Source organism: Ambystoma mexicanum, chromosome 1q (assembly GCF_040938575.1).
Source record: "Ambystoma mexicanum isolate Mex_15411 chromosome 1q, UKY_AmexF1_1, whole genome shotgun sequence".
Classification (NCBI taxonomy): Eukaryota; Metazoa; Chordata; class Amphibia; order Caudata; family Ambystomatidae; genus Ambystoma; species Ambystoma mexicanum.
Window position 1 is genome coordinate 820,518,443 of NC_090922.1, and position 25,364 is coordinate 820,543,806.

The 25,364-nt window shown below is 47.8% G+C and overlaps 1 protein-coding gene across 1 annotated transcript in view; it reads right to left on the bottom strand.

Moving 5' to 3' along the window:
* The window catches only part of LOC138537172 (uncharacterized), a 317,980-nt gene that overhangs the window by 166,228 nt on the left and 126,388 nt on the right, over positions 1-25,364 (bottom strand). The window contains exon 3 of the mRNA XM_069641432.1: positions 15,230-15,283. The gene's annotated coding sequence lies outside the window, so the exon portion shown is untranslated. The remainder of the gene's footprint in view (positions 1-15,229; positions 15,284-25,364) is intronic.

Here is a 25,364-nt window from a genome sequence, read left to right on the forward strand (position 1 = left end):
CGTGAAGAAGTATGGTTATTAAAGCAGGTTCAGGCATATTTGAGCTGGAAGAACGTGAAAACCTGCCCGACTCTCACTTACGCAGAAGTCTGTAGATAACTTTTGAGAAAATGTGGCAAGGCCCAGACAGAGTTCGAGTTGGTCCACTATTGGTCAAACAAGTCAGGCTCTCCCAGAGGAGATGAGGATGGGAGTTCCAATTGAAGGGGTTACAAAGCAGTAGTGAAGGAGGGGATCAAAGACTAGTTATGCATATCCCCTGCAGGTGGGGTGAATTTAGCGCCTCTGCTGCTTTAGTTGTCTTACATGGGGTAGAGGAGGCTTACCTCTCTGAGAGAAAAATGGAAAGGGGAGACAAATGCCCCACTTGAAGATGAGGAAGCTGTCACTGCACGGCTAAGCCAAGGGACTTAAATGTGGCCTTAGACCTTTGAAATTCACCAATGACTCGTCACACTTTGGGCCAAAGAAGTTAGCTCCATCAACGAGCATGTCCATCAACTTGGCATGTGCTTAGAAACTTAATTACGTTAATAAAATATGCATTTTTGGAGACCACCAGGGGGCGCAGACGCGATGGTTGCTTGAGCCACCGTCTCCCTCTTCAAGCCCGATTAAACCGCCTTTTCGAGCAATGCAGGGGAAACTAATGCTCCGAAAAACCAGTAGACGAAGAAGATAAGGCGTCCTGGCACCTACCCAGCCATAACCCAGGCGACGAGGCTGCGAGGAAAAGCAGAAATCAGCCTCCGATCGGAAGCCCCCGGGCAGCACAGAAGGCCCGTACTCAAGAAAGCGAGGAGAGGGGAAGGGAAAAGAAAAAATGGCCGCCGTCATCTGAGATACGCGCCGCGCGCGTAAGAAGATACCCGACAAGGACTGAACCAGCCCGCCAGTAGCATCCTGCGCCCAGCGAACGGGAGAACTCCAGCCCTACAACGAGGTGAGGCAGCTACGAGAACAGCCACAGCGGCCCGTAGCGCCCGGCTTCTCGGAGGAGGTTGAGCGACCGGCCAGGCAGGCAACAACCGGAGTGAGCGGCCCGGTGCGGGTAAGCAGTGCCCCAAGCGGGCCTTTCCGCTTGGGAGCCAGCCCCCCCCCCACTCATCGGAGCCAACTCCTAAGACTCTGCACACCCTACGGCGCGAACCGCAAGCGAGGGTTATATCCCTCCACCCACGCCTCGCCTCAACACCTGCACGTTCGGGCCACGCCGCACCTCCGCTCGGCAACCCCCGGGGGCCCGGGCACACAGCCACTATACGTTCTCTCCTAAGGGGCCGCACACGGCAGTAGGCCACAGACACCAAGTCGCCTGCGGAAGGAGGCCCGTGTTTCCTCCACCCAACCGAGGCTCCCCCCTCCTCACCAAGCATCAAGAGCGCAGAGCGGCCATTCCCGCAATTCCAAACATAGAGTTACCACAGAGTCTGCCCCACCAGCTCCGATCCGCCGCTCCCACATCACGTACCCCCACGAGTACCATATCACTAGCGGAGCCTCGCAGCCAACCTAAGGACTATCAAGGGCCCTCCACGCACCTTGCGGGGAGCAGAGACAGCCGTACAGCGAGGCACCCGATTCACCAGAGCAGTGCTTTTGGGGGGTGGGGAGGGGGCGATACTCAGTCCGCTCCGGAGTCACCTAGGGCAAAATCGCAGGCAACGAGCCACGAAATCCAGGGCAGCCCACCACGGAGCTGAGAGTGTCTCCACCAGAAGAACCAACCGACCACATAAACACGATCGTGGGTATAAGTACACCTCGGCTCAGCAGTCCTTGCTCACTGCAAACAATAGCCTGGAGCCTCCATAGGTATCAAAGCTGGATCCACGAACCTTGGCAACCCTGAGAAAGTTCAGACGTAATAACGCAACCATGGAAGCGGAAGAAGCCCAAAGCACCTCAGATATTCCAGGCAATGACGGCGACAGCGCAACAAAGTCGGACATCCGTCTGCTGCTTGGGGAGATTAGATCAATGAGAAATAACCTAACTGAAATAGTATCAGACCTACAAACGAAAGTGGCCAAAGTCGAGGACCGCCTGGAAGCGGTTGAAAATAACCAACAATCAGGAGACATCGCCACCATGCAATACGAGGCTAGACTTCTAGACCTCGAGCAGAAGGAAAGGGACATGGAATCAAAAGTGGACGACCTTGAAAATCGGGAGCGTCGCTCCAACATTCGCATATTCGGTCTGGAGGAAGAGCGAGGAGAGACACAGTCAAGCCTGGAGAGCACGGTGAAATCCCTAATCTTGACTCTCTATGATGAATCCGCCCCCCCGACCCTCGAGTTCGACAGGGTGCACAGGGCAGGGGGCTCTGCGAGAGGCCCTCGATCGGTCCTAATCAAATGTCATTATTACATGCAAAGGCAGGACATCCTACAAAAAGCAAGAATGAAGGACACGATCAATTTCCGTGGCTGAACAGTCAAGATATACCAAGACCTCTCACCGATGACCCTTGCAAAAAGAAGAGGGTGTCGTCCCCTCACGATCTGGCTCCGAGAGAAAGGCATAAAGTACCGATGGGGCCACCCATTCTCCCTCACTTTTGAGTTCGACAGCGAAGAATACAGGCTTACCTCGGTGGAAGAGGCAGAACGAGCTCGTCGCCACCTACAAGGTCCAGCAAGAGACTCAGACGCAGAGGGCCGAAGAGAACCAAAGGGCCCGCGCCGAGATCCAACTGATAAGCCCTCGAGGAGAGGCTGTGCGCAACAGAAATGGAAATTCAAACGTTTAAACACTCCTTGATCTGCCTACACTGCACCTTGTGTCTGTACACTGTTTAGGGGCTCTCACTCGGGCCGAAATGGTCGCCAAGGAGCTCCATTGAATTTTTTTTTTTTTTTCTTTTCTTTTTCTTTCTCTTTAAAGTATGGTTTGCCTAGACGTGGTTAGGGGCTGGGAGACACTCTAGGTCTTTGTCCACCATTACGGTCTCCTATGCATTCTGTCCCTGCACAAAGAACAAAGTTACAACCAGGGCTTGAAGAGGGGCTCTCCTAAAGTGGCCCTCTGTGGACGAGGGCGTCTCTTTTCTTTTTTCTTTACTCTCTTCCCTTCCCGTGTGGTGAGGATGTCCAGTATAGCACTCCGCACTAGGGAAGGAGCGGAAGGGACGGGGGGGATCCAATTAACCACTCGACAAAGCAAGCTCGTGAAGCATAAAGAACCAACTCAAAAGTACCACAACACAGGGCAGTTTTTCACTAACTCTAATATGGAACAAAGGGTTCAAGCAAGCCACAATACGAAAAATGCTATTCAAACCTTAGAATATGGCTAACTCACAGGGCATAGTCTTCGGCTCCCTCAATGTCAAGGGCTTAAATTCCCCGCAAAAGAGATCAATGTTAGCGAGACAGTTCGCGCAATCCAAACTAGACGTTCTCTTCATACAAGAAACAAAATACATTAAAGGTGGAGAAAGAAAGATCCTAGGGAGAGACATAGGGGAAGCATTCTGGGCATCTGGACCGGAGAAGAAGGGGGGTGTGGGCATTTTGCTGCGTAGATCTCTGGGAATGCAGGTTCTTCATATACACAGAGACACGCACGGGAGATACGTTGCACTCAAGGGGACACTGAGAACACGTACCATCACACTGTGTGCAGTCTACGCCCCCAACCAGGGGCAGGCGAGCTTCACCGACCCCCTGTTCGATTTCATTGAGGAATGGAGGGAGGGTTCACTAATTTGCGGGGGTGACTTTAACGTAGCTATAGATCGTGAATGCGACTGGTACTCAGTTCGACCAAATTCCCTTCCCCCAAGCACGCTTCAGGGCGACAGATTCGCAAGTCAGCTCAGGGAACATCATTTAATAGATACCTGGCGTGTAACTCATCCAGGGGAAAAAGCCTTTACTTTTTATTCTCCACCACACCACTCCTTCTCCAGGATTGATTACCTATTACTGGGGGCGGAAAACGAGGGTGACATCTTAAGTACATCCATCCAAATTGTAGCCTGGTCAGACCACGACCTGTGCGGCCTAGAATTAGACCTGGGCCCACTCCCAGCCCTGGACCGCCGGTGGCGATGTAACGACCTGTTATGCAGAGACCCAATTTTCAAGGACTTCCTTTCGGAAGCCATCACAGAATACTTTGACATCAACGACACTGACGGTATGTCACTGAACACAGTATGGGAAGCAGGTAAAGCCACATTAAGGGGCATTCTTATATCAGAGGGGGCCGCCAAAAAAAGACTCCGGCTACTCAAGGAGAAAAAACTGAAGGAAGAGATCACTCGACTAGAACGCTCCCTTAGGGAACTCCCCACTAGCGACATTGAAACAGAAATGAGAATTAGGAAAATGAGAGAGGAATTAAAAGATATATGGAAAGGCAAAGCCCTCACTCAGATTAAATACCTCAAACAGAAGTTCTTTGAAAAGGGGGACAAAGCGCACACCATGCTGGCGAACAGACTCCGCAAACAGAGGGCAGATAGAGCAGTCCACAAAGTAAACAATGAACAGGGCATCCCACTCACAAATCCCCAAGACATAGTGTCTCGCTTCTCCAATTTCTATGCAGACCTATACGCTGCTGAGACTGATGGCACCTCCCCCGACATCAAAGAATACCTATCCAATATGTCACACCCACCCATCACGGAAGAACACCTAGAAATGCTAAATGCCCCAATCTCCGCAACAGAGGTGCAGGGAGCGATCTCAGCCCTCAAGATAGGCTCAGCCGCCGGCACACTTGCGCCATTCCTCGCCAAACTATTTACTTCCATCTTAGAATCAGGTCGAGCTCCCGACTCCTTCACTGAATCTATTATCATCGTAATCCCCAAAGAAGGTAAAGACCCCATAGAGTGTTCATCATACCGGCCAATTTCTCTCATAAATGTAGATGCAAAAATTTACTCCAGCATATTGGCCGCCCGCCTAGCCCAGATTCTCCCGCAACAAATCCACACTGACCAGGTAGGGTACGTAAGAGGCCGGCAAGGGGCAGACAACGTTCGAAAAACCCTAGACCTCATGGCAACTCTCCGAGAGGCCGGCGAGGACCCCCTCTTGTTATCAGTAGACGCCGAAAAGGCTTTTGACCGTGTAGAGTGGTCCTTCTTGAGAGCTGTTCTAGAGTGAGTGGGGTTGGGAGCTGCATGGACACAAGGAGCAGAAGCATTATACCGACATGCCAGGGCCAAAGTATCGATCAATGGTATCTCATCGCGAACCTTCAACCTTACTCGAGGTACAAGACAAGGCTGTCCGCTCTCCCCTCTCATTTATGCCCTGGTCATTGAACCCTTCGCCCAAGCCATCAGGTCCAACCCGAGCATCAGAGGAATCCCGCGAGGCGGCAGGGAGTACAAACTGGCGATGTTTGCCGATGATATCCTCTTATACCTGACCGAACCCTCTACTTCTATCCCCGCTTTTTTCCAAGAGTTGTCGCGATACGGTCCCCTATCAGGCTTCCGGGTCAATCTACAAAAAACCATAGCGTCCCCTTGAGAGACAACACTGACCTAGCACTACGTTTAGAGACAGATTGGAATTTCAAGGTGCAAACCGACTTGGTCCGCTACCTGGGGGTTAATATAACGGTCTCCCTGCCCGACCTTTTCGAAGCCAACTACACACCACTGTGGGTAGCCATCCAAAATGACATCTCCAGATGGCGCAAACTCTCCATGTCATGGGCGGCGCGTTTTACTGCCATCAAAATGAAAATTCTCCCACGATTTCTATTTTTATTTCAGTCCCTCCCAGTCATTGTTCCCGATTCCTTCTTAGTAGAGGTAAAGCGCATACTATTAAGATTTCTATGGGCAGACAAACGAGCAAGGATCCCATACACCACACTGATACAACCTAAAGAGATGGAGGGCATGAGCTTTCCAGACCTGGGAGAATATTATAGAGCGTCACAACTCCGCATACTCCCGGACCATTTGTGGGAAAACCCAGAGAAACAATGGGTGGCAATAGAGAACGACATCTTCGATCCGGTCACCCTGGGAGAGTGGTTGTGGGTCCCGAGATCAGCCATGACACAAAGGATTAAACAGCACCCCATTCTGAAAGTATTATGGTCTCTCTGGCGTCCATCTCGGGCCATGCAGGGGATCACAACATGGCCCTCTCCTTTGAGTTGCATCTGGTCCCCACCCATTCAAAACTCACTGAGAGCAGTCCAGCAGTCACAGTCATGGTACGAAGCGGGTCTAAGTCGGGCGGGACAGCTCTGGAAAAATGAGGTGTTTACAACCCGGGAGGAATTACAGGCTAACTTGCAGGGCACAAGTGTCTCCCCTTTGTCCTTCCTTCAGTTGCGAAGTGCCATGCACGACTCAAGGTGGGGCAACTCGTTAAAGCGCCCTTTGACACCATTCGAGCAAATCTTAAGCTCCCCCCAAGCATCGAGAGGCCTCATATCAAAGCTGTACAGAACACTAGTCACGAGTGGTCACAGTCCACGCCCACCTTCAGAAGTGAAATGGGAAACCGACCTATCCATAGAAACCCAAGGGGAGGTATGGAAAGGGATATATAGAGCGGTATGGTCATCATCGGTCTCCATGCAATACAAAATGCACAATGTGCGATTACTGATGAGATGGCACTACACACCCCTTCGCCTATCCAAAATGTTCCCCGGGACATCTCCCTACTGCTGGAGGGGTTGCGGAGAGCAATGTGACTACTGGCACCAATGGTGGGGTTGTGACAGAGTCCAGGTGTACTGGCGGGAAGTGCTGGGCTGGATTCGAGACATAGATGGGGTCCCTAGAAACCCAACGCCCACGCTGGTTTTGTTTGGAGTAGAGTCGGAAGATGACGAAACATACGAATCTCTAATGTACCTACCACGCAATCTTCTATTAGCAGCCCGAGTGTGCCTGACCATAAAATGGAAATCGATGGTCCTACCATCAAAGAGAGAATGGTTAATAAAGGCCCACGCAATATACGAAATGGAAAGCCTAACGGCAGCGATAAATGAATCTCGCAGAAATATCGAAATGATTTGGTTGCCCTTTCTAGAATACTACACGACATATTGGGAGCCCACAGACTAAGAACACTTGCTTACCATTTCAGCCAACCAAAGAAATCAGGGCAAAGCCCTATACCGCTGGACGATTGCTTACCCCAAGCCCTGTGGGGGCTTCTTCCTTTCTTGTAGTAGCAACTTGCAGAGCACTTGCAACGCTGTAATGCCCAAAGTGGTGTTGAACTTTTATTTAGAGTTGTGTACAAAGCGACCGAGTCGAGTGGAGGGGGGGTGGGGGGAGGCTGGGGAGGGGGAGGGAGGGGAATCAGAAACACAGGACTAAAGTTCATCATTGCTTTGCACTTCTCCCCTCTCTATGTTTCTTATATATACGTTACATGAAAATAATACAAGGGATTTTTGTTGAAGTAACCAAAACTGCAATTGTCTTGTTGTTGAAAATGCAAATAAAAACATATTTAAAAAAAAAAATATGCATTTTTGAATCTATGTATTTTCATTTCATAGAATGGGTGAATAGAATCGAACATTAGCTAAAAAGCATATTAAATAAAAAAGGATATACAAGTCAGGCGTTAAGGGTTTAACGGCGCCGTCGGCGCCGTTAACCATTAACGCCCGATTACCATTTTAACGCCTGCTTTTAGCAGGCGTTAAAATGCAAGGCGCTAACCCGCCTTGGTGCTAATTACGGCACCGTAATTTACGGTGCCGTAATTAGCGCCTTCCCCATCCCCATTATGCCCTATGGGGCAAGAATGGGAATGGGGAAGGGCAAATGGTGAATGGGGAATTACCGCCCCACTCACCTTGGAATGGGGCGGTAATTCCGCCATCCACCATGGCGGAATCCGGCATGGACCATGGTGCTAACAGCACCATGGTCCAACGCCTGACTTGTAAACAGTATATTTTGACAAAACACAATAAAACACAAATCAATATCAAAGCAAAAAAGTGGTTTCTTAAATCCTACCAAGGTAAACAGCACATCTTTTTTTTCAATGAAACAGTTATTTATAAAAAAAAGGTGAATATTTTGTAAAGCCAAAGCATAAACAACTACATTAAAATGCAGCCTTAATCAGGACCAAATCAGTTCACAGAGAATGAAGTCCAAACAAGTGTTCAAGCGTCACATATCTCCTAGCTCAAAAAGCAAAACACGGTTTTACACATTGAAAGATTTCTGTATACTCAAATTAGCGTGTTCTTCATATAATTAAATAAACTATACTAGGTCATTACGACCCGATCGGTAAGGGAATACCGGTACCGGTAAGGGCACTGGTACCAGTAATCCCTTACCGCCCTATTCCGAGGTCCCTTTGCGGGTCCTCCCTTAACGCCTGGTTTTACCAGGCGTTAAGGACAGGACCCGCAAAGGGACTTTGGAGCTAATAACGGTACCGCATTTAGCGGTACCGTTATTAGTGCCTTCCCCATTCCCATTGAGCCCTATGGGGGTTCGAATGGGAATGGGGAAGTGCCATGGTGAATGGGGAATTACCGGCCCCACCATCCATGGAATGGGGCGGTAATTACTCCATTCACCATGGCGGAATCGGTAAGGTTTTGGAGGCAACCATGGTGCAAATAGCGCCATGGTTACCGCCTGGGTCGTAATGAGGCCCTCTAAGAGTGTGGTACAGATCAGCATTATTACAGGTGCCCATTGTTCATACACTCGGATTGGCGGATAGGGAAGCATCCCACATTTCACGTTGCACAAATCCAGCAAGGGTACAAGCGCTGCTGCCTGTAGTGAGGAATTATTGGTATTGTGCATCAACCCTCAAATCGTAAGGAAATCCTTGTATTCATAAAATAGACTCCTGTTTTAGAGGAATGGAATAAACAATTCTTTCTGTAAGTGGACATTATGATATTGCCCATATAAACCTCTGGCGATGACAGTCACTTTGAAGTGCATAAGGATAATGATTGAAACTGACCCATACATCTCTGTAAAAAACCCTCATCAAGTTGAAGGGAAGGGACAGAGGTACACCAATTAGCCATCCATGTTATATAGCACGTGCAAAGCCCCAATCAGAAGTCAGTCTTGGGAATATAAAGGAAGTGTGCTGCATTTTTTTCAATTAACTTGGAATGGAAAATTGGGAACAAAGCCCGATTTCTGCATTCAAGTGTGTTTGTGGACCACGGCTGCCATGCCCAACAATCTGGCTATGCAATCCGCCTACCTGCAAAATTGGGCTATCTGCCTTCTTGTCGTCTGAGACTAGCTCTGAAAACGGTCCTTGCATCTCTTTGGTAAACTGGCAGCGAACTCCCTTATAATGTCCCAGAGAGAGTGGGAATAGTGAACCAGATGGCAGGAGGCTATACAAGTTCTTAAAGGTAGCTTCCCTGAGGCAAACATCCAGATTTGTACTCTCCCTGTCTAAAAGGAGGTTTGGAGAAGCTGGTCCTCTCTGCCCGGCCACTGAAGCCTTCACTATCATACTCTACTGTGTGTGGGTGGACAAAACCTGTATAGGCTGGCGAAGGCCTGTGCTTCTTAGACAAGTCTTGGCACACACTTAAAGCCGAAACAGACTTTTCCTAGATGGCCGAAGATGGGTCAGAGGAGGCAGAACTTGAAGATAACAGGGTCTCTGAGTGGCGCTTGCTCCAGGATGTCTGTGAGAGTTTTTTCTTCGTCTTAATTGAAGGAACAGCTTTTTATTTTCCCTATCTGGAGAGAGATTAGGAGAAGATGTGAACCATCCACCTGCAGAAATGGGCCCCCATCACCTCTACTGCCTTTGTGACTTCATGGGGTAGACGTTAGGCTGAAGGGTAGCAACACAAAATGATAGTGCATTCCTCCCACCACAAAACTAAGGTGCGCCCAATGTTTCTGTGGATTTGGAAATGAAGTATGCATCCTGAAGACCTAAAGAACCAAGCCAATCTCGCAGCTGCATAACTTGCAGGAGTAACCATTTTGAAGGTGTCTTTCTTGGAGGGATGAAATAAGGTTTTTTGTTGCTGTTACATCTTCTGAACTTGGCCTGGATGGTCGCCCTACTGGCAGAGGCGTAGACAGGGTAGGGTCTGAGTGGGCAAGGCACACCCAAAATCTGGGACGGCCCATTGAGCAGCGCTGTGTAGGTATTTGGTGCACCCAACTACATTAGCCTGGGGCCCCACTTGATAACCATCCTGGCTACGCCTCTGCCTACTGGTGAAAGGAATAGGGTCGATAATGGCCCTTGTAAAAAAAAATAAAAAAAAAGATTAGGTAGCAACATCCAACAGACATGTGGTGGCTCCCTGAACCTTGACATGCTTTGTCTGTCCGGCTGCTAAAGAGGTTGACACTGTTGAGTGGCATGTATAACCGTTTTCCCTGCACATCCTCAGTGAAGTTGGAAATACGCATACATAAGTAATGTCAAATAGCTTCCCGCTTCGGCATCAGTGGTTTTACAATGTGCATTGTCCTTGTGGTCCACAGTAGGCGCAGGTATTTATTTATTTATTTAACATGTGTGTAACGCCCAAACCCAAGGATATCACAGCCTATGTACAGAGGTAAATAGTGTCAAAAAACATAAGTATAAAGTGGGGTTAGACAGATTTGACGGAATAGCCAGAAGTACACAAAATTGCAGGCTAAGTAGGTTGGCCGGTAGAACCCACGGGTGTGGTGATGTTAGTCATATTTGTCAAATCGCCAGGTTTTTAGAACTCTCTTGTAGGCTGGGTTTGAAGGCTCATTTCTAATGTTCGGTGGTAAGGAATTCCAGAGGGTGGGGGCAGTGACGCCAAAACTCACTCCTTCTGCTCTGGTGAATTTGAATCGAGGAATGGCCAGAGCAATATAGTTAGAAGAATGAAGGGACCGCCTCTGGTGTTTCCTCAAAATGCAATTGTTCATGCAGATGGGGGCTTCTTTCTCGATGCATCAGTGAGCAATGGATCGGGTTTTAAAGACGATACAGGCCTTTAAGGGAAGCCAATGGGATTCTCGATCTTGCACAGTGATGTCATCAGAATGACGGAGCCCCAGCGCAGCATATAGTGCTTTATTTTGGAGGAGTTGTAGCTTTGCAACATTAGAAGCAGACAATCCCTTGAGGAGGACATTGCAATAATCAGTTTGCTGTGAATAATGGCTCTTGCCAGTGTGAGGCAGTTACTAGGTGAGAGGAACTGTCGGCTGAGAGATGAGCTTGGAGGTGTAGCCTGTGGATGAAGCGGGGGCATTGATGTGCTTAGTCATAGTTAGCTCTGCATCGAGGTAAACCCCTAGGGTTTTAACATGATTGAGGTCCGGTATTGCAGAGCCATCAATGAGGAGAAGGGTGTGTCAAGGGTTTTTAGGCAATGGGATGAGCCAACTATAAGAAGCTCTTTTTTCTCATTTAGACAAAGGTGATGGGTGGCCATCCAGTTCTGAATGGAACTGTACACATTGTTTATGCTTGTACACATTGTTTATGGTGGTGGCGTTTTCATGGTGAATGCCAGAGATGGGGAGGAGAATCTGAGTGTCAATCTGCAAAGTTGGTGTAAATGATGCCAAGTAAGCCTAGGATGTCGAAAATAGGTTTGGTGTAGGTGTTGTATAAAGTGGGACACAGGCAGGACCCTTGAGGGACACCAAACGGCAAAGGGATGGAGTCAGATGCAGAATTGTCCATAAAGACTCTGGAGGTTTGTTCGCGGAGGAATGATTTGACCAAGGTGATGGCCTCTGCAGAAAAATGGAAGTGGGAGCTAAGGTGCTAACAGAGTAGGTCATAATCCACCAGGTCAAAGGCTGCTGAAAGGTGCAGGAGGCGAAGGATAGCTAAGGTACCGAAGTCACAAATACTGTCGAGCTGCAACTAAGGTCTAGTAAGGCATTTTCTGTGCTATGTTTAGGACGGAAACCAGGTTGTCTGGCTCCAAGGAGTAGGTGTTCGAGAAATTGTTGAACTACCGAGTAGGCAATGCGGTCTACAATTTTGAGCAAGAAAGGAATGTGGTGATCGGTCAGTAATTAGCAGGCACGGCCAGGTCCAGGGAATGTTTGTTGAGAAGCGGCGTGACCCAAGCTGATTTAAAACTGATAGGGACAACACATGCCTTAAAGCAGGTGTTGACGAAGTCATGATGATCAGGGTCATGGTGGTAGCACAGAGCTTAATGATATGTGGAGGGCAATAGTCTCCCTTGCAGTTAGTGGGTTTTAGAGTTGGGATGATATCCAGGGCAGTTGTTTGAGTAACTTGTGGAAGGTATCTCATTTAGGACCGAGATAATCGGGGCTAGGGTCCCCCAGAGGTGTAGATTTGGCAGCAAGTAGTATTTTCGTGGCATTGATTTTTTTGCAGAGCTGTTACATTTTGTCCGCGAAAACATCTTGAATAGTAGTGCAGCAGGCTTTGTCAGAACTAGTCTGGGTGTTGGAGGAGCTAAAGTTGTCCAATTCTTTTAAGATGGAATATAATTCTTTAGCATTGGAACTGGTGTTAGAGATTCTGTTATCGTAGGAGGCAGCTTTATTAGAAATTACTGCTATCTTGTATGCCTAAGTGGCGTTAGTAAGGTTTAAGCCATTAGCAGGGGTAGGTAGTGTTAGAGATACCATTGCTCAGACTACCACATTATGAAAAGCCCAAATATCAGTGCCCAAATCTAACAATTCTGTCACTCCAATTGCAGAGACCAGTCAGTTATCCAACCTGCAAGTATCCCGAAGAGATTCTGCCAGGTATAGGAGGGCCAAGTCAAAGGGTGGACTGCCAAGAACTCTAGAGGGATGTCAAAATCACCAAGGCCATCCCTAGGATTTAGACCAAATGAAACGTCCCCTCTCCTCTTGTCCAAAAGTGACTCGATCCGAGCCAAGAAAGTATGCCAATCCACTGGTACCCAGCGTGGGTCCTCAGAAGGAGGGACAAACACCAGCTACACTGGAGCAGATGATGATGCAGAGGAGGAATTAATGGAGGCTAACACCATAGGGATACAGTCATTGGGAGGTGATGACAATTGTGGCCTTTGCCTGTGCTGTCCCGACAAGGTTACTAAGGCCTGTGCTTCTTTGAACAGCTGGATCATTGCCACTTGAAAAGCTTCCCATTCCTCAAGAGAGGAAGCAGAAGTGGGGAAAATGGGCTTTTCACTTACCTTGACCAATTTGGGTGCAGTGACTTCCTCAACCAAGGACCTGTAATTGGTCCTTACGAGATGAGGAAAAGTGGATATGAGAAGAAAACTCGGTTCCATGTGATATTTCCGCTTTATAAAGGCTGCACATCAAAAAGACTGATTTACTTCGGCTCTTCTTTGTGCAGCCCTTCAAAGCAGAAAAGCACACTACTGATGGTGATTTTTCCCACCACACCTCTCAGGAAGCTGCAACCCAGACACACTGACCCAAACACACAAACATGCATACAAGCTCACGTTCACCTGCTCCTCCTCCCTCTCCCTGCCACATGTCACAAACATTCCTCCTCCTCCCCCACAAACAGATGCAGACATTCACTCACACATCAAAAATACATACTTCTGGCACCCGCATCTCTCCTCCTTTGGCCCGGCCGCACCTCTCAGCCCCTGCACGCACTTGTGTGCATCGCAGGGGCTGACAGTTCAATTTGGAACGATTGCTCGGAGCGATCTTTCTAAATCGACTTTATTTCATTGTTATATAAATTAAAATGTCACTCCATACAAAAAACTCACTCTTGGCATGGACATGCTTCTTCTTTTTCTCCCTCTACTCTCAACTGGAAAGGTTATTTAGATCCAATGAACGCATTGAGAGAGAGTGTAGCCAAATTGACCCTGGTCCAATTTTCATCTAAATGCCCGGGGGTTCTCCATCCGAACAGAGATCTTCAGAGGTTAGGAGCACTGAAGCCACTGAAAGGTGCATGGACAAGGACCCATCCCCCGATAGGGAGTTGCTGAAAAGCAGCAACACACATGGAAAATACTTGCACTCGAGGAGTGAATCTCATCATTTGTCCAACCCCTTATCTCAGAAGAATAAGTGGCATCACACCACAAAAAACAGCTCGACAGATACTTTCCCTGTGAGGGGGAAGGTAGGTTTCTGCACAAAGTTCTCATTGGCGGGGCAATGATAGCTCTTCAGGCATCATATATTAGACGTTTTCTCTAAAGCCAGAGAGCTGACAGCCTACGCTTTTGTGTCGGATAAGACTGGTTTCAATGCACCATAAAAGGCAGGTAGAGTCACCATTGCAACTGATGAACATATCTCAACTTGGGAATCAAGCACAGTCAGTTCTAGAATCTCTATAACACTATCGATCGTGGTCGAGTTCAGCTTCGACTTCGAGCGCTGAAGACCTGGTGCCTCGAAAGCATACGTCAACCACAAGCCCCATAGGGGCTAATTAGTCATCGAGATATGTGCCAGGATTGAGGTTGCAGTTCCTGCAGCTGATGCAATCTATCTTTGAAGATGAGGGGGGGGGCCCTAGCTCATTGTTGATTCATTAACATTTTCCAGAAGAACTGGACTCCAAACACGATCGGATTGCTGACTTAACAGCAGATCTGAGGGAAGCCAGATGGCTAGACACCTCGACGGACCTTGGGATTATGCAAATAGCTTCCCATGATCACCCCCAAAGCTGCCTTTCGATGAACATAGTAACATGCAGTGGAGTTTCTTGGGTGGTGTGGCACAGTGAGGTAGGTCAAACAATATTATCTTACAGTCATATTGGAGAGCGCTCCCCCCTAAAGAGATGTTTTCCCTTTAACACAGCCTTAAAGGATCCAATTTTGTAGCTGTGGCAAAAACCTTGTTTCACTTCATTGGTAGACAAAGATTTTATGCGCAAATATAAGCCGTCATCGTCAGACCCAGCCTTCCTGTCTGAGCATCCTACACCCAAGACTTTAGTGGTTCAGGGTGCAATGGCGGTGATTAAATCTTCAATTTGTGCCCCCTTGCCTCCCACCAGGGAGAGTAAAAAACTCAATAGTGTAGCCAAAATGAAGATCATAGCACTCCCTTTTAGCTTGTAATGAATGCTACCTTGTAGTCAGGATGAAAGGTGAATTATTGTGCTACAATCTGCACCCTGGGATTCAGTGGACCACTCTCACTTCGCAGCACATGGTTAACAATCAAATAAATAATGTTTTGGTTGTGTTAGTGCCATGTAGATGACCTCATTTGACAGCAATTAAGCATTTATTGACATGTGTTTTTAATAAGCAAGACAAAATGCTGATCACTTACTCTGACGCCTGATGGTCCTGGTGGTCCCCATGGACCTGGGATTCCATCTCTGCCCTAAAAATGGGGGAAATATATTAATTCAGATGACTGCAGTTGATAAAACAGAGGGAAAAAATAGCAAAGGATGCAAAGATCTAAAGGAAAAGGTATGTTAAAAGTATACAAGAAGAATAATGAAATTAAGAAGGGTCAGGATAGATCAGAAGGATTGAAGAGACAAGGCTGAGAATTGACGGGGAGTTATCTCTAGGAGGGAAAATATGGACCAACAGAGAGAAATAATTGGAAAAAACTGAACAGTGTGTGGAGAAGAGTGGTGGAAACACAAGAATGCAATGAAACAATTGGGAGAAAGGTTGAAAACATTGGGAAGAGAGAGTGGAAGAGGGGAGGTATGAAATAGACAAGAGGCAGAGAATGAAGAGAAGAAAAGAGGTAGGAAAATGGGCAGGGGCTGAAAGAAACCCAAGGAGGGTCACACCAAAGAAACATAGTGGGGATAAAAAGGGATGGCGAAAAGGAGAAAATAGGGAGGTTTGGGAAATGAATACAATGGAGAGGGTAAAAGGAAAGACTACTGGAGGAGGTAGAAAATATGGAGGTTTGGATGAAGAAAATAGGAAAAGTGGAGTGAAAGAAACAGAAGGTAGGGAGAACAAAAATGGAGGGGAGGAGAAAGAGGCATTTGGCCAAACAAAATAAAAAAGAGGTCAAAGAAGAAAGATAACAGGCATGAACAGGAGGAAAAATCATGAATGATGGTCTGGGGAAGACAGCAAGAGGGGAGTAAAAAAATCAGGGAGAATGGACCGACCAAAGGAAAGAGTATAGAATGGAAAAACGGCAGAGTATAAGGAACATAACTGCAAAACTGCAGGGTCAAAATCATGGAAAGTACAGAGGAGCAAATGGGGAAGATGTAGAGAGGGCTGCATGGGGGGACATCAAGGGAAACCAGGGAAGGTGCAGTTGAGAAAATAGAAAATATAGACTGAAGAAAAAGTACCTGTGTTTCGCCGTTTTCCCTAGGGCTCAGCATCTCAGCATCTGAGAGACCATGGAATATCAAGATGTGAATGAGCTATCTGTCACGAGGGAACAGCTGGGAGGATGATGAGGAATCCATAAGAAGGAGAAATTACTTAACCGCAACGTTCTTTCTATGGATTCTTCCCTCTCAGATTCTTCATCAGATAGATATCCCGCCCCAGCGTCAGCTGCTCAGACAGAGGGTGTAGTGCACCTTGACTCGGCCGTCGATTACTCCTGACTTGATGCAGTGATCTTTCGACTCTAGACATCACATTGGTCCTAATTCATATACTGCGTCACTACGCCCCTGTACCTCAGTTCCCACCTTTTTCCCCCCAAGCTCAGCTGCTGTGGAGGAAGGATCTAAAGATTTGGCTGAAATGTTACGATAGGAAATGTTTTATTTTACACAAATTGTATACAGATGACATAAATATAGTCCTAACTCTATGCAAACTCCTCAAAGAGACAGCTTGTCTCCTAACATCAAAGACGTCAGTCACCAAATTACAGGCACTTTCATAGTGGGGATGTACGTGAGGGTGATGAGGACTCTGCAGGAGAAGAATCCATAGCTAGAACATTACTGGTAAGTAATTTCTTCTTCAATGGATTGCTTTTCTCCTCCAGATTACTAATCAGATAGACTCCCCAGGCAGTATGTTTCAAGGAGGCGGGTGGAAAGTTCCTACACCAGGAAACGCTGCAGAACCGCTCTCCCGAAGAGAGCATCCACTCAGAGGACTACATCCAGGCATTAGTGTTTGGCAAAGATATGCAATGAGGACCATGTCGCTGCTCGACAAATGTTCCTCACTAGCACCCCTGTTTGCAAAGCTGAAGAGTCAGCCACACCCCTGGTGGAGTGGGCCCTGATCCATGGTGGTAGCTCCTTTCCTGCATTGTGATAGCATTTGGAAATGCAAAGTGTAAGCCACCTAGAAATAGTTTGCTTGGAGACAGCCAAACCTTTTCTTGCCCATGAGAAGGTCACAAACAGTTGGTCCGATTTCCTAAACTCTGCCGTTATAGCCACATAAAGGCAAAGCGTCCTCTTGGGATCTAGCCTATGAAATTGCTACTCCTCCTTGGAGGGATGAGGAGGCAGATAGAAAACCGGCAGTTCGATAGCTTGAGACAGGTGAAATTCTGAAACCCCCTTTAGCAGGAACCCTGGCTGTGCCTTAAGAGAATAAACAGAAATGGACCACTGGGATAGGGAATGGCACAACGTTACACATTTATCTTTTTAAATATATCAATAAATGTCAATCAATAAATTAAAATGAATGGTAGGAGAGAATCAGTCTGAGTTGAATTTTGAAAAGATTGTGCATCTGTTTTAAAAAAATTATATTTTATATTGGTATATGAAAAATAAAAAGAAATTTGAATTCAATGATAGACATTTATTGATATATTTAAAAAGAGAAATGTATAAAGTTGTACAATTCCCTATCCCAGTGGTCCATTTCTGTTAATTCCTAGTATATTGAGCCTGGAGGACCAAGGATTTAGACCAGGCACCCCTTTGTTTAGAAGCGGGCCTTAAGAGAGACCCTCTCGCTGAAAAATCGACAGGGCCTGCAGTTCGCTGACCCATCTGGCTAATGAAATAACCACCAGAAATGCTGCCTTAAGTGCCTTAAGTGTAAGCAGGTGGATAAGGCAAGAGTGTAAAGGCTCAAACAGAGCTGCCATCATGAATGTTAGAACCAAATTAAGGTCCGAATTCAGAGCCACGAAAGGAATAGGCGGAAACCTATTTACAAGGCCCTCCAGGAATTGGGCCATAACCGATATCGCAAAAAAAACAATTCTTGAGCCGGAAACCGCTTGAAAACAGACAAAGCTGCCAAATGTCCTTTGACTTTTGCAACGTGGCAAGGCCAACGACAGAAGGATAGGGTCAATCTTGCATTCCCTGCACCACGCCTCAAATCTTCTCCATCTGTATGCATCCATCGATCTTGTTGATGGTCTGCGTGCAGCAAGCAGCACGTCAAGTACCTCCTGTGAGAGGTCCCAGTCATCATATCTCATCTTCTCAAGAGCCACGCTTGTAGATTGAGGGGCTCAGTGTTCAGCTGAAGCACCCAACCTTCCAACTGGAATAGAATATCCGGCTGCTCAGGCAACCAGAGAGGTGTGCAGATGGCCAATTCCAGGAGGTCTGAGTACCATGTTCTCTTTGCCCAGTCCGGGCGATCAAGATCAAGATAGCTGGACAGCTCTTCAACCTCCTGACAACCCAGGCAATGACAGGAATTGGAGGGAAAGCATAGTGGAGGTCGAAGTCCCACTCCACTAGAAGGAGAAATTACTTACTGTAGTGTTCTTCCTATGGATTCTTCTCCTGCAGATTCCTCATGATAGATATTCCTTCCAGCTCTGCTGCCTCTGAAAACTTTCCACAAGGGGTGTAGTAAACATCAACTAACCCCATAGAATTTAGAACTATACACCTCCGAAGGAGGATAACAATATGCAAAGATATCACAATTTGTAGCATCAGTAAACACATTTCTTTTGTTTTTTAAAAGAACATGGCAAGAAGAGAGCAAACTGTCACCAAGGCCCATCAACAAGTAATTGTTGAAATAGAAGATGCACACCAACCATCGGCTTTCTAAGCAGGATGGATGGGAGAGGAGATGAGGAATCTGCGGGAGAAGAATCCATATAATGAACATTACAGTAACTAACTAATTTCTCCTTCAATGGATTGCTTTTCTCCCACAGATTCCTCATCTGATAGACTCCAACGGCAGACAGTTAGACCAGAAGGTTTTGCAACACCGCTCTGCCAAGGCGTGCATCGGCCATGCGAGCAACATCCAAACTTTAGTGCTTGGTGAAAGTATGGAGGAATGACCATGTTGCTGCGTGACAAATATCCCTAACAGGGACTCCCCTTTGCAATGCGGTTGATGCCGAGAACCCCCTAGTTGAGTGAGCCTTGATGCCTGATGGCAATTCTTTGCCTGCCGACTGGTAGAATTCCACTATACAAAAGATGAACCAGCGGGACAAAGCTTGTTTAGTTATAGCCAGGGCCTTGTGGGCTAAGGAAAAGGCCACAAAGAGTTGATCAGCTCTTCTGAACTGGGCTGTTCTCGCAATATAAAAACTTAGCGCCCTTTTAGGGTCCAGGCTGTGAAACCGCTCCTTCCTCTTTAGAAGGGTGTGATGGAGGGTAGAAAACGGTGAGGTCAATGGATTGTGACAAGTGAAACTCAGAAACAAATTTAGGAAGAAAACCAGGTCACACCCTAAGCAAGACTTTCTCCCAGAAGAAACGTAGAAAAGGTGGCTTGCAGCATGAAGCTTGTAGTTCACTCACCTGCCTAGCGGACATAATAGCCACTAGAAAGGCTGTTTTCAAAGATAAAAGCCTCAAAGAAGAAGAGTGCATCAGCCAAAAAGGAGCTGCCATGAGATAGGTTAATACCTGATTCAGATCCCAATCTGGGACAACAAAGGGAGTTGGTAGGAAACATATTTACAAAGCCCTTCAGGAATTCTGCTATCACTGGGATCGTGAAATCCGAACCTTGATCCGGGGATCTTTTAAACACAGACAAGGCCGCCGAATATCCTTTGACTGATTACCTGAAGGCGTGTTGAGGCCAATGACAGAAGGACTCCTTCACTGTAGTGGTGGAGCAAGAGATGGGGTCAATCTCACGTTCCCTGCTCCACGCTGTTAGGGAGAATTCTCTGTATAGGCTAATTTCCCAAACCTAGTGAGTCCCCCAGCAGCTTTGCTGGATTTTTGGGGTTTATTTTTTTTCTCCTGCTAAGAGTGAGACTCTTTTTCTCCCACTCTTAGGCATGATTTGAGAATGTCCTTTGACTTTGTAATGTGTTTTATGGGCTATGGGGTCTTTTACTCCATAGGGCTTCATGTGTTTTTGGTAAGTGTGTTACACAGCACCCTCAGTGCAGTAACACAGGGGTGTCATAGTGACCCCAAAACATAGGCTCCATACCCTGGGAGTGACTACTGTCTCTCAGGGCATGTAAAGTCACCATTGACTTTACTAGTCTTAAATTGTGAACAGAACCAGTACAAACCATCATATTGTGGAAGTACTGGTAGGGGTAATTAGATTGCCCTTGGGTCTGTTTTTCGAGGTGGCACAGGACCTAAAGAATCCAAAGAGGGAGAAGCTGAGCCGACCTGCAACGACGACACCACCGGTGGATCCCTGCTGAATCGACTCACCACTTCCCGACGACAGAGAAGATCTTCTTCCTGGAGAGTCTTCTTCCTTTGAGCTGGTGGGGTTAACCAGTTCGCCCTCTTTTCGCCTTCCTGGATCGTCTCGTGGACGAATCGCCCGTGCCAAGCACCCCGGCGGCCGGATAGCCACGCTTCACCACTACCGCGAATAAAAGGGTAGTACCTTTTTACAGAGAAACTCTGCGGCTGGTTTCTTCCCTGGCAGTGCAACGACCCCCAGCTTTCCTCCACGTCGAGACCTTCTCTTCCCCTGGACGAAGCACCGACTTGCAACCGCTGCCAGGAACAACTGCCCCGGCTGGAACTTTCTTACCATTTCAGGTACTGTGTCCCGCCTGGTCTCCCTTGCAACAGACTGTTCAAGGTGTCCCGTAAATCCTTGACTCTCTATCCTGAGGTGACCTGGGACCTGTTAACTAACTTTTCTGAACTGATCCAACTCCTTTTGAACTATCTGCAAAGACTTTCAAAAGTGTACTTCAACTGTGTGATCTTGGGCACATTCCGCCTTGCTCTCTCCAAGAGTGGGCCTGGCCTATGAACTTTCTTGCTCTACAGTAGACTCTGCCTTTCTTGACTTGCTGTGGTTCTTATAAAAGTGTTGGTATTGTGTGCTTTCCTAATTCTGCCTTTTCCCTCCCTTTTAAAATAATTATTGGAGTGCCATCTTGGTTAAGCGCTCACCCCTGTATTGATAATAAGAGGTGTTCTTTTCCTAAGGCTTGTCGAATAATTAATCAGGGAGGTGTATATATTTCTAATGACTGTGTTTGAACTTGTTTGACATATTAGTGCCAGTGTATTTTTAAATAAATAATTATACACTTTTATACCAAAGCTCTGGTCAGTGTTTGCTTGTGCTACTGTATTTTTGTACCCAATGTGTATACTCTATATACTGCCTAACTCTTCTTGAGAGAAGTCTGACTGCTCAGCCACAGCTACCAGGTAAATCTGGGTGGTACAGACTGCTACCAATTGGGTTTACTGCCAACACCTGTAGTTTTAAACTTTTTGCATTGGTCCGTAAGGGAACTGCACAGGTTTCTGCCTAACGCACGCCTTAAATCTTCTCCATCAGCACAAATGCAATTATCTTTTAGATGGCCTGCGTGCCGTCGGCAAAACCTCCAGAACCTCCTCAGAGAGGTCCCAGCCACCATACCTCATCCTCTCAACAGCCACGCATTTAGGTTGAGGGACTCCGGGTTCGGGTGGTTTATCCGACCTTCTGACGGGGTTAGGAGATCGGCCGCTCAGGCTACCAGAGAGGTGGGAAGGGGGCTAGATCCAGAAGATCCGAGTACCAGGTCCTCCTCGTCCAGTCCGGCTTGATCAGGATTATGGATGCTCGAAACCTCTTGAGCCTCCTGAGAACCCAAGGAATGACAGGAATCGGAGGGAAGGCGTAGTGCAGAGGGAAGGTCCAATCCACCATAAACACGTCCCCTAGTGCACGGTTCGCTGGGAATTCCTTCAAGCAAAACTGGTTGCACTTCCTGTTTGACTCTGTGGCAAACAGGTCCACTGATGGGGTACCCCAGTAAGAGAAGACCTCCTCTAGCACTTCCTGGTACACTTCCCACTTGTGTGAACTGTGCTCTGCCTGCTCAGAGCATCCGCCAAACTGTTCTCTGTCCCCGCCAGGTGAACTGCTAAAACTGAGATTCGGTTCTCTAACAGCCAGAACCACAGCTGCATCGCCTCTTTGCAGAGGGGAAGAGTGTGCACGCCACATTGTTTCTTTAGGTCGTGCATCGCTACTGTGTTGTCCGTCATAATCAGGACATGCATCCCCTCCAGAGATGGAGCGAATGCCACATGGCCACAGGCCCTCACGGCTAATCAGATGGCTCGCAATTCAAGCCTGTTGATGTGCCATCTGCCTTCCATCGCTGACCAAAGGCCGTTCATCTGCAAGTCCTCGCAGTGAGCGCCCAACCCTTCAGCGATGCACCCGTGACCACTCGGGCCTGGGTCCATGAAGGCCTGAAGGGTTCCTGCACCATGAGATTCCTGTGGTCCGTTCACCAGGCGAGGTCTTTGACCACATGTGCGGATACCTTGAGGGGATTCGAGAAAGCTCTGAGGTGCTGTGACCACGGACCACTGATCAGCCACTGTAAGGTTCTCATGTGCAGCCTGGCCTCTGGCAGTAGAAAACTACAGAAGGCCATGAGAACTAATAGGCGGGGTAAGGAAGCCGCTGGTAAAGTGGCGTGGTTCCGGAACAAGTCAACCATCTGTGCCAAGCTGCTTACTCTCCCTTCAGGAGGGAAGGCCTTCCCTACCCGAGTGTCTAGGACTGCTCTGATGAACTGGTGCCTTTGAACAGGTGTCAATGGGGACATCTTCAAGTTCAGGGAGAAGCCCAGCCTGTGCAGTAGTAGGCAGGTGTCCGCCAGATGAGACAAGACCTGCTCCATTGACTTCCATCGAATCAGTCAGTCGTCCAGGTATGTGAATACGTGGACCCCGGATCTCCTGAGGTGAGCCGCGACTACCGCCATGAGCTTGGTGAAGACCCTTGTGGCGGAGGTTAGACCAAAGGGGAGCACTTTGAATTGATAGTAATTGTCCCCTATGATGAACCTCAGGAACTTCCTGTGCTTTCGGTGTATTGGCACATGAAATAAGCGTCCAGTAGATCTATAGAAACCAGCTAGTCCTGCAGTTCTAGAGCTTGGAGAATTTCTCTCAATGCCACCATTCTGAATTTGTCTTTCCTCAGGAGCTTGTTTAAGGTCCAAAATGGGACTGAGACCACCTCCCTTCTTGGGTAACAGGAAATACCTGGAATACCAACCAGAACCTCTCTGCTCAGGACGTACCTTTTCCACGGCACCCTTCGGGCTCACAGTTCTTCCTGGAGCTCCTATCCTGGTTGGATCGGGGGTGGTCGAGGTCTGTCCGGTGTTTTTTTTGTAAGAAGGGCAGACAACCCCACCGAACGAGCTGTATAGGCTCAGGCATCGGAAGTTATTTCCTGCCACAGAGGCCAGTGCTCCACCAACTGTCTGTCAACCGGTAAATTGTGGGAGGGGAAATCAAAGCGATTTAGGCGGCTGGTCGCCCCCCGCCACTGCTTGCTGGCCCGTAGAAACCACTGTGCACCTTCTGCAGCGCAAGAAATGCTTCTGCCCTTGTCTGGCCGGTGAGAGCTGTGCTTTCCTGCCATAAGGCAAATACTGCCTGTAGCCTCTGCCCCTGGAGGCGTAGCTAAAGGCAGGCTTGACCGGCTGCACAGCTAGGCCTAAGGATCTAGCAGCGATTTGGGATTCCTTCAATTTTTTCCAAGGAATCGTCGGCCTTTTGGCCAAATAGGAACTCGCCCTCGAAGGCCATGTCTAACAGCTTTTACTGGACATTAGGCGAAAAGGCAGAAGTTTGTAGGTCTGACTATTTACTCAGCGTTACTACTGACACCATAGATCGGCCCACACAGTCAGCGATGTCCAGGCCCATACACAGCGACTGCCTGGCCACTTCTTTCCCATCCTCAACCATTGTAGGATACCCTCATACATTTCACCCTCAGGGATGTATTGCGCAGCATTCTCCACTGCTATCCACAGAACAAACAAATATTTAGTGAAGCCAGTCGCCAAATTGGTGACTTTAAGGGCCATACTGCCCAAAGTAAATGCCTTTTTGGCAAGAGCGTCGGCCTTCTTTGCTTCCCTGTCGGGTGGCAGAGTAGAAGTGGAAGTAGCTGTTCTGGAGGAGACTGTAGCAGCCTGCATGACAAGCCCTTACGGGGAAGGGTGTGAGGAGAGGAATGAAGGGTCTCCTCTAACTAGCCTGTATATAGTGGAACTAACCAGAGAAATGTTACAAGGATGCTGCCACGGGATTAGAGGCATATTACGCTCAGTTACGGGACCTTCGACCGAAATTTCTGTAAGGGCATACCCCTGCATTGATAATGCCGATGAGTGCGATCCCAAGGTGTCAATGACCCTTTCTACTAGAGTTCTGAACTTGGTGTAGGGCTGGCTTTGTTGGAAGTCTAGGTCTGGTGAAGTATCCAGACCACTAGACTCATGGAGGCCCTCAGCAAGTTGCAACAACTTATCATATTGTCAAGAAAAATCAACACCACCAGTGCCCACATAGGCTACGTCGACAGCCCCTTGATTTCCTGTGTCATTGACGTTGAAAATACTCAACATGGTGCAGAAAACGTCGGACCAGGATAGATGGTTCTAAGATTTATCGGAAACTGTTGGCACTGAAGATTTGTTCCTCGGCGCCGATAAGGCTGCTGCAGTCCGCATTAACTGGGCCTGAGATGTTGAAGCATCGACAGTGTGGCAGCACGGGAGGGACCAGACATCAATACCCAAGAAACTTCCTTCAATGTCGAAGGTTTCATTGACGCTAATGGCGATGGCACTGTGACTTGTGAGGGGTCGGTAGTGCCAAGCACCACTGATGCTCTTCTTTTTCAGGATGAATCAGAATGGCTCACCAAATGGGACATCTTCTTCCGATGATGGTCTTTTTCGGGGGTATGCCCCTCAGTTTCAGCCTGCAGGGGATTTAGTCGGCGGTCGACCGAGCGCAAGTTTAGCTGCCCATTGCGTAGAGATTTCAGCTCCATTTTGGCACATGACGAGCACTTTTCCATCCCGTGGCCCGAGCTGAGGCACCAGAGACACAACTTGTGTGGGTCAGTGATGGACATCTTAGTGCCACAGTCGGTACACCACTTAAAGGCTGAAACTCGAGAGACCGACATCTCACGTCGAATGAAAAGAAAAAAAGTGTCTTTCTGACAAAAACGTCAAATGAATCAAAGATTCACTGTGTTCCAAAGCAGCGGAAAATAGCAACTGAGGTACGGGGCATAGTGAC